The sequence below is a fragment of the Mytilus galloprovincialis genome, chromosome 8, assembly GCF_965363235.1.
Source record: "Mytilus galloprovincialis chromosome 8, xbMytGall1.hap1.1, whole genome shotgun sequence".
In the NCBI taxonomy this organism is placed as follows: Eukaryota; Metazoa; Mollusca; class Bivalvia; order Mytilida; family Mytilidae; genus Mytilus; species Mytilus galloprovincialis.
Window position 1 is genome coordinate 78,414,672 of NC_134845.1, and position 13,959 is coordinate 78,428,630.

The following is a 13,959-nucleotide window of genomic DNA, read 5'->3' on the forward strand; positions in this document are numbered from 1 at the left end:
TCTTTTGCGCCCGGTATTGAAGAGCGCTATGTTCAAAAATCTGAAACTAGAGTTCAAAATTTGAAAAAAATGGCAAAAAAACAGGGGGTCGGCCTATTCTAGGGCTACAAGTGAAAAATAATGAGGGGTGTCACGGGGTATGACTATGTAGGTCTTGAAGAGGAGAAACAGGCGCTTCTTTTGCTCCAGGTATTGAAGGGCGCTATGTTCAAAAATCTGAAAGTAGAGCTCAAAATTTGAAAAAAATGGCAAAAAAATAGGGGGGTCGGCCTATTCAAGGGCTTCTAGAGAAAAGTAATGAGGGGTGTCACGGGCTTTAACTATATAAGTCTTGTAGAGGAGAAACAGGCGCTTCTTTTACGCAAGGTATCGAAAGGCGCTATGTTCAAAAATCCGAAACTAGAGCTCAAAATTTATAAAAAATAGCAAAAAAACAGGGGGTCGGACTATTCTAAGGCTTCAAGAGAAAAATAATAGATCTTGTAGAGGAGGAACAGGCGCTTCTTTTGTGCAAGATATAGAAAGGCGCTATGTTCAAAAATCCGAAACTAGAGCTCAAAATTTGAAAAAAAAGGCAACAAATTAGAGGGGGTCGGTCTATTTTAGGGCTACTAGTGAAAAATAATGAGGGGTGTCACGGGGTATGACTATATAAGTCTTGAAGAAGAGAAACAGGTGCTTTTTTTGCGCAAGGTATTGAAGGGCGCTATGTTCAAAAATCTGAAACTAGAGCTGAAAATTTAAAAAAAGGGCAAACAAATAGGCTGGTCGGCCTATTCCAGGGCTTCTAGAGAAAAATAATGAGGGGTGTCACGGGGTATGATTATATAGGAGAAACAGGCGCTTCTTTTTCGCACGGTATCGAAAGGCGCTATGTTCCAAAATCTGAAACTAGAGCTCAAAATTTGAAAAAAATTACAAAAAAATAGGGGGGTCGGCCTATTCCAGGGCTTCTAGAGAAAAATAATGAGGGGTGTCACGGGGTATGACTATAAAAGTCTAGTAGAGGAGAAACAGGCGCTTCTTTTGCGCAAGGTATCGAAAGGCGCTATGTTCAAAAATCTGAAACTAGAGCTCAAAATTTGAAAAAAAACGGCAAAAAAATAGGGGGGTCGTACTATTCCAGGGCTTCTAGAGAAAAATAATGAAGGGTGTCACGGGGTATGACTATAAAGGTCTTGTGGGGGAGAAACAAGCGCTTCTTTTGCGCAAGGTATCGAAAGGCGCTATGTTCAAAAATCTGAAACTAGAGCTCAAAATTTAAAAAAAAAGGCAAAAAAACATGGGTTCGGCCTATTCTAGTGCTACTAGTGAAAAATAATGAGGGGTGTCATGGGGTATGACTATATAGGTCTTGAAGAGGAGAAACAGGGGCTTCTTTTGCGCAAGGTATTGAAGGGCGCTATGTTAAAAAAATTTGAAACTAGAGCTCAAAATTTGAAAAAAATGGCAAAAAATAGGGGGGTCGGCCTTTTCCAGGGCTTCTAGAGAAAAATAATGAGGGGTCTTACGGGGTATGGCTATATAGGTCATGTAGAGGAGAAACAAGCGCGTCTTTTGCGCAAGGTATCGAAGGGCACTATGTTCAAAAATCTGAAACTAGAGCTCAAAGTTTGAAAAAAAGGCAAAAAACAGGGGAGTCGGCCTATTCCAGGGCTTCTAGTGAAAAATAAGGAGGAGTGTCATGGGGTATGATTATATAGGTCGTGTAGAGGAGAAACAGGCGCTTCTTTCAATTTTTTTCTCTTTTTTAAGATATGCGCAGAATTTATCTTTGTTTCAAATTAAAAAAAACCAACATAACATTTCGGTGCATATAAGAAAACAACCATATGTATGTAACAAGTGCATTCTACTTTCCGATAAATAACAAAAAGTTAACATTTTATCAATTTTGTAAAACAGCTATATTTTGGGACCAAAAAAGGATGTTACAGGACGTACTCCTTCCACCTTTGTTAGCCTTTGGACAAGCTTTATCAACCATGTAACCTCAAGTTTCCAAAATATTCTACAGAAACCTCCCAAAAAAAAATGATGCTTTGAAATTCCCAAGATACATGTTTATGTTTATGACCCAAAAATGTTATACTACAATAAAATGATGGATTACCTTCCTACAACTGAAAAACTCAAGAGACCATTTTTTTACAACCTAATAGTATTTTCGTATGCAAGCGGATGTGACGTACCATGATTTGGTTGTATTACATATATTTAATGGCTTCTAGAGGAAAAATAATGTGGAGTTTCATGGGGTAAAGCTATACACAAAGACAAAAGTTAAGCACTCCCACGTTTTTTTCCAATTGACAAATATTACGATAAGGAACATGGGATCGTTGGACAATTGGGTCCTTAATTAGTAATTCAGACTGTAAGGACATGACATTAGCTTTAAGAAATACACAAAAAGTTGCAAAAAAGGACAATTTAATGAATAGATTGTCACAAAACCACAGGTCCAGTTTAAACACTTTAAAGTGTCCATTTTAAGTATGGACCTTCTGCGTTCGTTATGCAGGATACTAATGTCATTTCACTTAGAACACGTTCATTATAAGTCTGTTAACGTTACCCATAGTTCAATATTCAATATCGGGTAAAACCACCACGTGATTGGATGCAGGCATCCACCCTGCGTCTCATCCATCCAGTAAGTAAATTTTGTACAGGTGGTTCGGTTGCCTGTACCTGACGGCATAACGTGTTCCAAATATGTTCTATGGGATTTAAATCCGAGCTCATGACAGGCTATGGGGGAGCAGTTACTGCTTCGCCTTGCAGAAATGTGGTAACCACCCTTGAACGATGCGGCCTAGCGTTGTCTTCCATAAGAACAGGTATTGCAGGTAATGAGTGGTTATCAAAATGAGGTACAACTACTGGCCGAAGAACGTCTCTGACGTATTGATCACAACTAAGGTTTCCTCGTAGAGTGACCAAGTATAATTTGCAGTCAAATAATAAATCCCAATACCATCACAGAGCCTCCACCGTAATCTTCTCAATCTTCCATCTGTTACATTCAGAAGAAACCGGCTCTTGTCTGAACAATGGATCTTGCACCAAATTTTCAAGTTCCAACCACGACGAGCGAAGCACCATAGCAAACACAGTTGTTAATGTCGGTCAGTTAACATTGGACGTCTTAAGCTTATTACCCATCTTGACTTTAGTCCTGATTTTAACCGGTTCCTCACGGTTGATAGCTGTCTATGAATTAACCATTCTCTTTTAACAATGTTTAAGAACAGGACTTGTTGCGAATTACATTCGTCTAAATATGCGTTGCAGTGCCATGTCTTCACGTTGCGATGTTACCAATGCTCTTTGCAAGTCTTTAACGTTATTGGTTTGGATGTGTTTCCGCACAAGCCTGCTGACTACAGTATAATGGTAGCCCATCTGACATCCAATGCGATAGTTAAAATAACCCTGATGACCGCCTGTCGATAATCTGCCTTCTTTGAGCCTCTGATATTCGTCTTCGTACCATCTTCACAGAGTGTGAATAAAATTTTCAAATCGCCGGACTTAAATACTCAAATTTGAAGCACGTGGAAACTGCATTTTATAATTTGAATGGGATGCATTGTTCACGTGTATGATACGTCAATATCTTAATAACCGGTCAAACCTGTATGGTCACATCTTCTGAAGGAACATTGATCTTGTTAAAATCTATGTTTATATTCAAATTGGCATTTTGTTAACAGTTAATTTATAATTATAAACATATCAATGATAACTCAAGTCAACACAGAAGTGCTGACTACTGGGCTGGTGATACCATCGGGGAAATAAATATCTACCAGCAGTGGCATCGACTCAGTGGTTACAATTAAACGCATCATAGATACCAGGATTTAAATTTTATATTTACGCCAGACGCGTGTTTCGTCTACAATATACTCATCAGTGAATGTCATGTGAAGGTCAAACAGGCGCATCGTTTGCACAAGGCTTCAGGAGGTTCTATGTTTCATTATGTCAAAAGGAACTAAAATTTAATGAAGAACACATTCAACTCAACTGTCAGACAAGAACGTGAAAACCTTAAAAAAAAACATATTAGAGTCAGCAAAGACTAATTTTGAATTTCTTGTCATATAAAGTCATAATTTCCCCATCCGAATAACATGATAAAAGAGATTGTAAAATGTGTAATGTAAGTACTGATAAAGAGAATGCTGAATACTGGCTGAATTTTTTTCCCAAGGGTATGTCGAAAAGAAAACGAGAAGATGAAAGAACTTTAGTGCGAAGGCCAGCTGGTATACAACCTAAAGTTCTATATACACTTACAGAATTAATAGACAGTCTACTTTTTATTATTTCAACAGTTTATTCATATCAGAGGTTTTGTACCAGAATAAAACAAAATTAGCAAAGAGTACTGCATTGTTAAAAAGATATGATATTTAAACTACATACAGACCAGTTAACTTTATCAATGACAATACAAGCGCCACAACCTTAAAGACGGTATAAGTACCCTCGTCCACGTGCGGGCATTGTCTGATAAAAATAAATGTATACTAGGCAAAAAAAGAAACGCTACATTGGTTTTTAATTTGAAAATATCACATATATTAATTTCAAATATTTTCATGATTAAAACTAGTAACCTGAATGATTTATCTATCAAATTTACTCATTTATAAAAATATCGGAAATGACGTGACGTCATTTTCTGATTTCAAACAAATAACAATTTTTTCAAAAATTTACCTGTATAGAGTTGGAATCGAGTTGTCCTTTTTGTCCTTTATTGTGTCGAACAAGATTGTTAACAAAAGGTCGCATTAAAAAATTGAAAAAAGTTACACGTAAAACAATGCCCCGTCTACGCCAAAATGAGAGAGAACGAGCTATTGGGATGTTGGCAGCAGGAATGACTCAAGTGCAGGTTGCAAATCATTTTAATGTCTCTAGAATGACTATTGCAAGGCTTAAGATTCGTCTTAGATATACTGGCACAACAAATGATCGCCCCCGTAGTGGCAGGCCACGTGAAACGACGTTACGTCAAGACAGACACATCCGCATCATTCATCTCCGGAATCGATTTGTAAACGCTTCACAAACTGCACGACAAACCCACGGAAGACATAACAACAGAATATCTGCTCAAACAGCTGTTCGTAACCGATTGCGTCAAGTTGGTCTAAGAGCTGGTCGTCCATTGAAGGGACCTATCCTTACGCAGCGAATAGGCAAACACATCTTCGCTAGCCAAGGGTTACGATCCACTCCCGCTCTCTTCACCCTTGGCGGATTGAGATAATATTTCGGAGACACAAGGTAAGGATTTTTATTGGTTGCAGTAGAAACTCGCTGCATCCAATCAAAAAGCGCCTAAACATGATCACGTGTAAATGTAGAAAGTGTTTGTAAACAATTGCCACGTGTTTATTGTGCAACAAGTCTTTACATCACTAAACATACGACTATATTTAGTGACAACTTGAATGTTTTTAATCAACAAATAGAAGTTCCTGTGTATGTTTCATGCACAAATGCATGGATGTTGACGTATTATATTTTCGTTTCCGGCTTTACCAAGTTGGTAGAATCTAGACACTATACCGTGTTTTTACCTCCAAATTGAAGAGTTCAAGTGCTACCATTGGTCAAGAATAATGTATTCGGAATGGGCGTGACTTTAATCTTCCGATAGATGGCGCGACATTGATATCGCAAATGTTGGCTCAATCTGCCAAGGGTGAAGAGAGCGGGAGTGGATCGTAACCCTTGGCTAGCGAAGATGAGGCAAACATGGAGACAGGTTCTTTTTACCGATGAATCTAAATTCAACTGGACATTAGCGACGGCAGAGCCAGGGTCTACCGGAGACGCTATAAACGATTTTCTGATGCCTGCGTGCAGGAAACAGATCGGTTTTGTGGTGGCGGAATCATGGTATGGGGCGGAATTACCTACCAGGAACGAACCGATCTAACAATTATTGAAGGAAACCTAAATGCAAAAAGGTATAGGAACGAAATTCAGGCTCCACTCGTTCTCCCGTTTCTCCGAAGGCATCGTTAAACTACGTTTTTAGCAGAACAACGCCCGTTGTGAACACATTTTAATGAGTTTTTTTAGAATAATCGCATTCGCGTGTTGCCGTGGCCAGTAATGTCTTCAGATTATCGCCATTGGGACATCTTTGGGACGAACTTGGACGACTCATCAGAAAGAGCACAAATCCATCGGAAACGCTCGCCCAACTCGAATAGCACTTTTCAGGGAATATAACAACACAAAGGGTCATTGGTAAAGAGGGATGATCAAGGGTAGTTTCTTCAGATACTGGAACATGAATGACACCATCCTGAAAGCTTCGTGGGCCAGTTCGGATGCTGTAATGAAATGTTGGTTCATTAAAAAGCACGTGTGAAACCTCGTTCGACCAGATTTAAACGGATATAAAAATGGATGAAGATAGAATATGATGCAGCAATCAAAGAACATGAGAAAAAATAATGGACAAGGTAGACAAGTATGACCACAAACTTAAACATGCAGAACCATTGATTTGTTAACTTCACGAAAATAAAACGGCAGAGATCCAGGTCATGAATGTTTGGTAAGCAAAACAAGAAGAACAAGAAACTGAAATTCAATAGATTTACGAAGTGCGATGTATTGAGACAAACTAGAGTAGATATCGAAACCTTAAATATTGAGGGTAATACGTTGCATCATACTCATACCTCTCGTAAATACCACACACGTGGCGTTTATTATGTGCCGCACTCAATGTAATGTCACGCCACTTTGACATCTTTCTATGACTAATACATCTATCACATAGTTAAGAAGTCCTTTATTTCTATTTTAAGAAAGGAAAAGTAATACAAAGCTGAAAGCCATTTGTTCCGGAAAAAAACGAGCACTTACAAGACTTTGGAAGAATTTTGGATACATAACTGGATAGTTTCGATATAGAAATTGAGGAAGTCACAGGTATTTTCGATTCCGTGTCACAGAAAAGTGATATTTAGATAGGTCTTAATGATAAAATTGCAGAAGCTTGCTCGGATGAAAAGGTGGTGGAAGAGATTCAGCTAACAGATCAGTATATGTTCGTTAATATTAAGAAATCCGTCAAATTAGTTTTTTTTTAATTCAATCCTCACAATCATCTAGTCATAATTTATCCGTCAATACTACCGTTTTTCAAGCTTGCCTCTAATACACCCATACATATCATAATTTCACCTACAGACAATAGTGTACCCGCAAGTGACTCCTCTCAATAGCACCCGGACGCCAATTCAATTAATGCACGTCGACATCTCTTGTTCAATAGAATGCAGCATAGATTCATACTAGTTACCCTGCTTTATCAGAGAAAACCGCTGAACCATTGGTTACTAGTAGTAACCTTTACATTCTCATAACCTTTACAGTCTTCGAGAATCATCAAGAATATAGACTTTCTAGAGAGGTTAGTTTAAACATAGTTATTTTAAGTGGATTTGGAAACAAGTTATTGTAACTTAAATTAATCATACCCCTCTCTTCTTTTATTGTGCGAGTGCTGCCTTGTAGCGGCATAAGCCTGTTATATTTCGGAAGCTACCAGGTTGTCTTTAACGTGCAAGTGGTATGGCTCTCTTTTAACACGTGGTCAGGCGTTTATCCTTCCGACACACTATCGTCGTTCCTGAAGATCATACTCGCAAATGGTGTCAAGGAAAAGCCGATAATTTGGTCATTAAAATTGTCTCCCAGAAACAGAGATGGAACCACGAACCTTTGTGTTTGAAATTAGAGGTTGTGACTCCATGTCTAATTGTTTGAAATAAATGACTGAGATTACATTTCCATTCCTCAAAGAGATTATTTACATCATCCTGATTATACGATTAACGATGCGATACGAGGGATTCAGAAGTTCGGGAACCCTTCATTTCCTCATTGTTGAAATCTTTGGAATTGGTAATCACGCGGAACTGACCCTGCTGTATAGTAAGTATGTCTGCATACAAGTTACACTACACCTTATTTTCTTTCATATTTCTTATGACTTGCGGCCACAGGTCTTAAGTCGATCTCTGTTTGGTGGTGTTTTTGTTGGTTAACGAGATCATCTAAAGTACCAATCACGCATGTGCGCATATATTTGGCTTTAAAGTATTTGATCATCTTCCCCATCATGGTATGGTCTCAGTGGTCGAGAAAAACTCGGGTTTCCTTCATTCGTGCGGGATCGATTGAGAAGACATCAACGTCGTGTTTTATGCATAGTACTTTGATCTCTTTGTGTTTGAATTCGGTAACCTTTTCCGTCCATAGGTTTATGAAAATGCTTGACTTGAATATGGTATAAAAAAAAACATGGATCGTCACAACTTCTTGGTCTTGGGCGGGACTTAGTCATATTGGCAATTAAAACATAAATGATGCGAAGAATAAACGTGAATTCTTTATTCTGTTGAAATAGAACTGTAATCCAAGTTTCACTCAAATGAACAACGATCAAGCATCGTTTCTCGAATTAACGTCGAAATGTTTTATCCGTTCAACAAACTTTTCTATTGAGACGCCCAGACCGATTTGTACTTTTGTAAAGATGAGATTTCAAACAATGTCGCGTTACATCTTCTTTCTCATTATTGGATTTTATATAGTGCACAGTTAACAATGCATGTTCATTTAACTCACATAGTTGCGAGTCGTTGTATTCTTATGTTGAGCATCGACTGCTCATTTGCAAGGCTTGGGTGACAAATCACAAAAAAGATAGGTATACAATGTATTTGATAAGGAATACACAGCTTCCGTTGGAACATCGGCCCTAACCTTCAAGGTGGTCAAAACATCATGCTGGTCTGAGTCTTACTGCTTTGTCATCATCAAACGCTTTTTTTACGTTATTGAACACTAGGTGATGTTTTCTAAAACGTTTAAGGGTAATTTTTGCAAACGCTTTACATAAAAGGATGTTTATAATAAAAATGTATTTACCGTGGTTGAGAAGATAAGATAATTCATATTTCACGAGGGCTTTGCCATAGGGAAATATCATTGTTCGAGGGTGAACAAATCTTCATATCTCTCGAAGCTAAGGGAAATGAATGCTTTATTCCACTGCATATGCTTTGTTTACATTGTGAATATAAGATATTAATTTATATACGTTTGCTTTCAAATCCACTTGATAACTAAACACGGCATAAACATTGATAAACAGTACTGATCAAAAGTAAATGAATAGTCTTTTATTTTAACGCAGGAATAAATTGAAACACGGTAAACACGGTAAAGACTTTAGTAACGCTATTGAAAAAAACACTTCAAAACGGTATGTACATTAACCGTGAGTAACGTTATACTACGAGGTCCGGATCTACAGAGGGTAATATGATGTTCAGAGGGGATTATGATACTCAGAGGAGAATATGAAATTTTGTTCGGCGTCACGTGTGATATTTTCAACCAATCAAATGTTGATTTCACTATCAAAGTCAGCATGCAGTGGAATAATACTAGTTATTGCATTTTCCAAACAGTATGAAGCACTTCACATGAAGTTCCAAGATAAAAAGAATACCATAAAATCTAGTAATTTACAATAACTACTTGGCTAACAAGGTTTAGTGGCGATCTAAACGAGTCTTTTAACCAGTTGTTGTAGACATAGAAATCCAAGCATTTCTAATTTATAATAATAATTAACCCTCATTATTTTTTATCTAGAAACCCTGGAATAGGCCGACCCCCCTATTTTTTTGCCATTTTTTTCAAGTTTTGAGCTCTAGTTTCAGATTTTTGAACATAGCGCCTTTCGATACCTGGCGCAAAAGAAGCGCCTGTTTGTCCTCTACAAGACCTATATAGTCATACCCCGTGACACCCCTCATTATTTTTCTCTAGAAGCCCTGGAATAGGCCGACCCACCTATTTTTTTGCCATTTTTTTAAAATCTTGGTCTCTAGTTTCAGATTTATGAACATAGCCCCTTTCGATACCTTGCGCAAAAGAAATGCCTATTTCTCCTCTACAAGACCTATATAGTCATACCCCGTGACACCCCTCATTATTTTTCTCTAGAAGCCCTGGAATAGGCCGACCCCCCTATTTTTTTGCCATTTTTTTCAAATTTTGAGCTCTAGTTTCAGATTTATGAACATAGCCCCTTTCGATACCTTGCGCAAAAGAAACGCCTATTTCTCCTCTTCAAGACCTTTATAGTCATACCCCGTGACACCCCTCATTATTTTTCACTAGTAGCCCTAGAATAGGCCGACCCCCTGTTTTTTGCCATTTTTTTTCAAATTTTGAGCTCTAGTTCGGATTTTTGAACATAGCGCCTTTCGATACCTTGCGCAAAAGAAGCGCCTGTTTCTCCTCTTCGAGACCTATATAGTCATACCCCATGACACCCTTCATTATTTTTCTCTAGAAGCCCTGGAATAGACCGACCCCTTATTTTTTTGCCATTTTTTTCAAGTTTTTAGCTCTAGTTTCAGATTTTTGAACATAAAGCCTTTTGATACCTTGCGCAAAAGAAGCGCCTGTTTCTCCTCTACAAGACCTATATAGTCATACTCCGTGACACACCTCATTATTTTTCACTAGAAGCCCTTGAATAGGCCGACCCCCCTATATTTTTACCAATTTTTTCAAATTTTGAACTCTAGTTTCAGATTTTTTAACATAGCGCCCTTCAATACCTGATGCAAAAAAAAAGCGCTTGTTTCTCCTCTTCAAGACCTTTATAGTCATACCCCGTGACAACCCTCATTATTTTTTCACTAGTAGCTCTAGAATAGGCCGCCCCCCTATTTTTTTGCCATTTTTTTCAAATTTTGAGCTCTAGTTTCGGATTTTTGAACATAGATCCTTCAATACCTGGCGCAAAAGAAGCGCATGTTTCTCCTCTTCAAGACCTATATAGTCATACCCCTTGACACCCCTCATTATTTTTCACTAGTTGCCCTAAAATAGGCCGACCCCCTGTTTTTTTGCCATTTTTTTCAAATTTTGAGCTCTAGTTTCGGATTTTTGAAAATAGCGCCTTTCGATACTTTGCGCAAAAGAAGCGCCTCTTTTTCTTCTACAAGACCTATATAGTCATACCCCGTGACACCCCTCATTATTTTTCACTAGTAGCTCTAGAATAGGCCGACCCCTTTATTTTTTTGCCATTTTTTTCAAATTTTGAGCTCTAGTTTCAGATTTTTTAATATAGCGCCCTTCAATACCTGATGCAAAAGAAGCGCCTGTTTCTCCTCTTCAAGACCTTTATAGTCATACCCCGTGACACCCCTCATTATTTTTCACCAGTAACCCTAGAATAGGCCGACCCCCTGTTTTTTTGCCATTTTTTTTCAAATTTTGAGCTCTAGTTTCGTATTTTTGAAAATAGCGCCTTTCGATACTTTGCGCAAAAGAAGCGCCTGTTTCTCTTCTACAAGACCTATATAGTAATACCCCGTGATACCCCTCATTATTTTTCTCTAGAAGCCCTGGAATAGACCGACCCCCCTATTTTTTTGCCATTTTTTTCAAATTTTGAGCTCTAGTTTCAGATTTTTGAACATAGCGCCTATCGATACCTGGTGCAAAAGAAGCGCCTGTTTCTCCTCTACAAGACCTATATAGTCATACCCCATGACACTCCTCATTATTTTTCTCTAGAAGCCCTGGAATATGCCGACCCCCCTTTTTTTTTGCCATTTTTTTCAAATTTTGAGCTCTAGTTTCGAATTTTTGAACATAGCGCCTTTCGATACCTTGCGTAAAAGAAGCGCCTGTTTCTCCTCTACAAGACCTATATAGTCATACCCCATGACACCCTTCATTATTTTTCTCTAGAAGCCCTGGAATAGACCGACCCCTTATTTTTTTGCCATTTTTTTCAAATTTTGAGCTCTAGTTTCAGATTTTTGAACATAAAGCCTTTTGATACCTTGCGCAAAAGAAGCGCCTGTTTCTCCTCTACAAGACCTATATAGTCATACTCCGTGACACACCTCATTATTTTTCACTAGAAGCCCTTGAATAGGCCGACCCCCCTATATTTTTACCAATTTTTTCAAATTTTGAGCTCTAGTTTCAGATTTTTTAACATAGCTCCCTTCAATACCTGATGCAAAAAAAAGCGCTTGTTTCTCCTCTTCAAGACCTTTATAGTCATACCCCGTGACAACCCTCATTATTTTTCACTAGTAGCTCTAGAATAGGCCGCCCCCCCTATTTTTTTGCCATTTTTTTCAAATTTTGAGCTCTAGTTTCGGATTTTTAAACATAGATCCTTCAATACCTGGCACAAAAGAAGCGCATGTTTCTCCTCTTCAAGACCTATATAGTCATACCCCTTGAAACCCCTCATTATTTTTCACTAGTAGCCCTAGAATAGGCCGACCCCCTGTTTTTTTGCCATTTTTTTCAAATTTTGAGCTCTAGTTTCGAATTTTTGAACATAGCGCCTTTCGATACCTTGCGTAAAAGAAGAGCCTGTTTCTCCTCTACAAGACCTATATAGTCATACCCCATGGCACCCATCATTATTTTTCTCTAGAAGCCCTGGAATAGACCGACCCCTTATTTTTTTGCCATTTTTTTCAAATTTTGAGCTCTAGTTTCAGATTTTTTAACATAGCGCCCTTCAATACCTGATGCAAAAAAAAGCGCTTGTTTCTCCTCTTCAAGACCTTTATAGTCATACCCCGTGACAACCCTCATTATTTTTCACTAGTAGCTCTAGAATAGGCCGCCCCCCCTATTTTTTGCCATTTTTTTCAAATTTTGAGCTCTAGTTTCGGATTTTTGAACATAGATCCTTCAATACCTGGAACAAAAGAAGCGCATGTTTCTCCTCTTCAAGACCTTTATAGTCATACCCCTTGAAACCCCTCATTATTTTTCACTAGTAGCCCTAGAATAGGCCGACCCCCTGTTTTTTTGCCATTTTTTTCAAATTTTTAGCTCTAGTTTCAGATTTTTGAACATAAAGCCTTTTGATACCTTGCGCAAAAGAAGCGCCTGTTTCTCCTCTACAAGACCTATATAGTCATACTCCGTGACACACCTCATTATTTTTCACTAGAAGCCCTTGAATAGGCCGACTCCCTATATTTTTACCAATTTTTTCAAATTTTGAGCTCTAGTTTCAGATTTTTTAACATAGCGCCCTTCAATACCTGATGCAAAAAAAAGCGCTTGTTTCTCCTCTTCAAGACCTTTATAGTCATACCCCGTGACAACCCTCATTATTTTTCACTAGTAGCTCTAGAATAGGCCGCCCCCCCTATTTTTTGCCATTTTTTTCAAATTTTGAGCTCTAGTTTCGGATTTTTGAACATAGATCCTTCAATACCTGGAACAAAAGAAGTGCATGTTTCTCCTCTTCAAGACCTTTATAGTCATACCCCTTGAAACCCCTCATTATTTTTCTCTAGAAGCCCTGGAGTAGGCCGAGCCCCCTATTTTTTTGCCATTTTTTTCAAATTTTGAGCTCTAGTTTCAGATTTTTGAACATAGCGCCTTTCGATACCTGGCGCAAAAAAAGCGCCTGTTTCTCCTCTACAAGACCTATATAGTCATACCCCGTGATACCCCTCATTTGTTTTCTCTAGAAGCCCTGGAATATGCCGACCCCCCTTTTTTTTGCCATTTTTTTCAAATTTTGAGCTCTAGTTTCGAATTTTTTAACATAGCGCCCTTCAATACCTGATGCAAATGAAGCGCCTGTTTCTCCTCTTCAAGAACTTTATAGTCATACCCCGTGACACCCCTCATTATTTTTCACTAGTAGCCCTAGAATAGGCCGACCCCCTGTTTTTTTGCCATTTTTTTTTCAAATTTTGAGCTCTGGTTTCGTATTTTTGAAAATAGCGCCTCTCGATACTTTGCGCAAAAGAAGCGCCTGTTTCTCTTCTACAAGACCTATATAGTAATACCCCGTGACACCCCTCATTATTTTTCTCTAGAAGCCCT